A 5,024-nucleotide genomic window follows, 5' to 3' on the forward strand; every position below is an offset into this window, starting at 1 on the left:
TGTAAGCTCTTTGCCAATATGGCTTTTCTACCCATAATAAAATAATATCAGGATTCGTAAAAGGTACCACAATCTCAGATGGATGTATTCCAGCTAATTGATGAAGTCTTGTTTTCCTTTTAGAATCAGTTTAGAGACCTATTCTATACAGGTCTTTGATTTTTTTTTTTTTTACTCTGTGTTCTAAAAAAGAAAATCCATTTTAAAGGTTGGCATACCTGCCCCCAGATCCTCCAGCCTTCCTGTCTCCCAGGATGTCTGCCCTACTGAGGCCCCTGACCCAATACCCACAGCTAGGACCTCCACAGAGCCCAGCAGATGTGGGATTTTTCCCAGTCTTCTGGAGCCCCATCACTCTTCTGGTTGCACCTGTACCTGCGCCCATGGCATATTGGTGTGCCTGTGCCCGGACACACAGTCTGCCTGAATCCAAGGAGGTCTGCTCTAACCAGGGACACATGGGGCTTACTCTAACAAGAGACAACACTGCCTGCCTCCTAGGAGGTCTGGTCTAACCCAGGTCACACAGCTCTACCCACCTCTGAGGAGGCCTACTCCAATCCAAGACACCTAAGCCAGTTAACACCAGAGATAACCAGATGGCAAAAGGCAAGCGCAAGACCATAAGCAATGGAAGACAGTGTAATTTGGCACCATCAGAACCCAGCTCTCCCACCACAGCAAGCCCTGATACCCTAACACACCTGAAAAGCAAGATTCTGACCTAAAATCCCATCTCATGAACATGACAGAGGCCTTTAAGGAGGATATAAATAACTCCCTTAAAGAAATACAGGAAAACACAGGCAAACAGGTAGACGCCCTTAAAGAGGAAACAAATAAGTCCTTTAAAGACATACAGGAAAATACAATCAAACAGATGAAGGAGTTGAACAAAATGGTCCAAGACCTAAAAATTAAAAATAGAAACAATAAAGAAATCACAAATGGAGACAACCCTGGACATGGACAACTTAGGAAAGAGATCAGGAGCTACAGATGCAAGCACCACCAACACAATACAAGAGATGGAAGAGAGAATCTTAGGCATAGAAGACACCATAGAAGATATTGATATATATCGGTCAAAGAAAATCCAAAGTGAAAAAAAAAATCCTAAACCAAAACATTCAGGAAATTTGGGGCATGATGAAAAGACCAAACCTAAGAATGATAGGAATACAAGAGGATGAAGATAATAATACAATAATAGGGGCTGGTGAGATGGCTCAGTGGGTAAGAGCACCCGACTGCTCTTCCGAAGGTCCGGAGTTCAAATCCCAGCAACCACATGGTGGCTCACAACCACCTGTAATGAGATCTGACTCTTTCTTCTGGAGTGTCGGAAAACAGCTACAGTGTACTTACATATAATAAATAAATAAATCTTAAAAAAATACAATAATAAAGAATAATACAAGAGGAATACAAGAGGATGAAGATTCCCAGTTTGTGGTGGTTTGAATATGCTTGGCCCAGGGGGTGGCACTATTTGCAGGTTTGGTCTTGTTGGGATAGGTGTGGCCTTGTCAGAGTAGGTGTGGTCTTATTGTAATAATCTGTCACTGTGGGTGGGGAGGGAGCTTTAAGACCCTCATCCTAGCTGCCTGGAAGTCAGTCTTCTCCTGTTTGCCTTTGGAACAAGATGTTGAACCCTCAGCTCCTCCTGCACCATGCCTGCTGGGTGCTGCCATGCTCCCACTTTGATGATAATGGATTGAAACTCTAAACCTGTAACCTAGCCCCAATTAAATGTTGTCTTTATAAGAATTGCCTTGGTCATGGTGTGTGTTCACAGCAGTAAAACCCTAACTAAGACACAACTAAAAGGGCCAGAAAAACATCCTCAACAAAATCATAGAAGAAAACTTCCCTAACCTAAAGAAAGGCATGGCCGTAAATGTACAAAAACCCTACAGAACACCAAATAGATTTGACCAGAAAAGATAATTCTCCCACCAGATAATAATCGAAACACTAAATGTACAGAACAAAGGAAGTATGTTAAAAGCTGTAAGGGAAAAAGGTCAAGTAACATATAAAGGCAGACCTATCAGAATTACACCTGACTTCTCACCAGAGACTCCAAAAGTCAGAAGATCCTAGGCAGATGTCATACAGACCCTAAGAGAACACATATACCAGCTCAGACTACCAGTAAAACTCTCAAACACCATAGATAGAAAAACCAAGATTTTCCATGACAAAAATTTAAACAATATCTTTCTACTAATCCAGCCCTATAGAGAATACTAGAAGAAATACTCCAAAGCAAGGAGGATAAATACACCCAAGAAAACACAAGAAATTAATCACCTCACAACAAACCCAAAAGAAGAGAATCACATACATACATACATAATACCACCTCCAATAACAAAATAACAGGAACTAACAATCTTTGGCCATTTACTATCTCTCAACATCAATGAACTCAATTCCCCAATAAAAAGACACAGGCTAACAGACTACATACGTAAACAGGAACCCTCATTTTGCTGCATACAAGAAACACACCTCAGGGTGGGGGGTGGGGGAAGACAGTCATTACCTCAAAGTAAAGGGTAGGAAAAAAGTTTTCCAAGAAACAAGCTGGAGTGGCCATTCTAACATCTTCCTTCCTTCCTTCCTTCCTTCCTTCCTTTCTTTCTTTCTTTCTTTCTTTCTTTCTTTCTTTCTTTCTTTCTTTCTTTCTTTCTTTCTTTCTTTCTTTCTTCCGTCCTTCCTTCCTTCCTTTCTTTCTTTTTTTTTACAATTTTTATTAGATATTTTCTTCATTTACATTTCAAATGCTATCCCAAAAGTCCCCTATACCCTACCCCACCCTACTCCCCAACCTACCCACTCCTGCTTCCTGGCCCTGGCATTCCCCTGTACTGGGGCATATAAAGTTTTCGAGACCAAGGGGCCTCTCTTCCCAATGATGGCCGATTAGGCCATATTCTGCTACATATGCAGCTAGAGACACGAGCTCTGGGGTTCTGGTTAGTTCATATTGATGTTCCACCTATAGGGTTGCAGACCCCTTCAGCTCCTTGTGTTCTTTCTCAAAATCAACTTTCAACCAAAATTTATCAAATGAGATGGGGAAGGACACATCATACTCATCAAAGAAAAAAATCTACCAAGATGAAACCTCAATTCTGAACATTTATGCTCCAAATGCAAGGGCATCCACATTCATAAAAGAAACTTTACTAAAGCTCAAAACACACGTTGAACCTCACACAATAATAGTGGAAGACCTCAACACCCAACTCACACCAACAGACAGGTCATTAGAACAAAAACTAAACAGAGATACAGTAAAACTAACAGAAGTTATGAACCAAATGGATTTAACACATCTGCAGAACATTTCACCCAGAACAAAAAGATATACCTTCTCATGGAATCTTCTCCAAAATTGACCATATAATCAGACACAAAACAAGCCCCAACAGATACAAGAAGGTTGAAATAATCCTCCTATCATATCACCATGGACTATAATGCTAGACATCAATAACAACAAAAACAACGGAGAGCCCACACACTTACGGAAATTGAACAACTCTTTACTCAATGATGACTTAGTCAGGGAAGAAATAAAGAAATTATAAAGACTTTCTAGAATTCAATGAAAATGAAGGCACAGCATACTAAAAATTTTCAGACACAAAAAAGCAGTGTTAAGAGGAAAATTCATAGAACTAAGTGCCTTAATATAGGAATTGGATTCTATACTAGTAACTTAACAGCACATCTGAAACCTCTAGAACAAAAAGAAGCAAACACACTCAAGAGGAGTAGACATAGGAAATAGTCAAACTCAGAGCTGAAATCAACCAATTGGAAACAAAGAGAACAATCAACCAGTTAGAAACAAAGAATCAACAGAACCAAGAGCTGGTTCTTTGAGAAAATCAACAAGATCTATAAACCCTTACCCAAACTATCTAAAGGGCACGGAGACAGTATCCAAATTAACAAAATCAGAAATGAAAAAGGATATATAATAACAGGAACTGAAGAAATTCAAAAAGTTATCAGATTTTTTTTACTTTTTTTTTTTAGATTTATTTATTTTGTGTATGAGTACACTGTAGCTATTTTCAGACAGACCAGAAGAAGGCATCAGGCCCCACTATAGATGGTTGTGAACCCACCATGTGGTTCTGGGAATTGAACTCAGGACCTTTGGAAGAGCAGTCAGTGCTCTTAACCACTGAGCCATCTCTCCAGCTCAAGTTATCCAATTTTATTATAAAAGCCTATATTCGATAAAACTGGAAAATCTAGATGAAATGGATGATTTTCTTTTAGACAGATACCACTTACCAAAGTTAAATCAAAATCAGGTAAACTGGGAGAAGGCCTGGAGGGGGCTCTGCGTTCTGGAGTGGCGCTGCTTGGTCTTGCTGCTGGGTGAAGGCTGCTGGTGTCACGTTTGAGGAGAACTGCCAGTGTGTTTGGCATATCCCCGATGGGGTCCCAGCTACGATGAGTGCTGCCTGGGAGTCTCACCCGCACGGGGTGAAACGTTCAGCCTCCTCCGATGACAATCTTGGATCTAGCAATTGGGAAGCAGAAGATTTAGGCAATGAAGAAAGAAAACAAAAGTTCTTGAGACTTATGAGTGCAGGAAAGAAAGAACACACTGGTTGTCTTGTTATAGGAGATCACAAATCAACATCTCACTTCCTAACAGAAGAAGACAACAAGAAAAATTAATGAAGCGCTGGATCTCAGTACCAGCAGAGCATGGACAGCAAACTGTCAGGACATTACCGGCAGCACTGTGGACTCAGCTTCAGTGAGGTAGAGGATCATGATGGAGAAGGTGATGTGGCTGGAGATGACGATGAGGACGACTCCCCTGATGCTGAGAGTCCAGATGACTCAGTCAGTCTGAGTCTGAGAAGGAGGAGTCTGCAGAAGAGCTTCATGCTGCTGAGCATCGTGAAGACACAGAAGATCCGAAGAGCAAAAAAGATGTGAAGAACAATTATAAGATGATATTTGTCAAGTCCAGTGGCTCCTAA

At 40.8% G+C, this 5,024-nt stretch overlaps 1 pseudogene; it reads left to right on the forward strand.

Moving 5' to 3' along the window:
- Positions 1-4,482: 4,482 nt before the first annotated feature.
- Gm9497 lies at positions 4,483-5,024 on the forward strand (annotated as a pseudogene).

Source organism: Mus musculus, chromosome 5 (assembly GCF_000001635.26).
Source record: "Mus musculus strain C57BL/6J chromosome 5, GRCm38.p6 C57BL/6J".
Taxonomy (NCBI): Eukaryota; Metazoa; Chordata; class Mammalia; order Rodentia; family Muridae; genus Mus; species Mus musculus.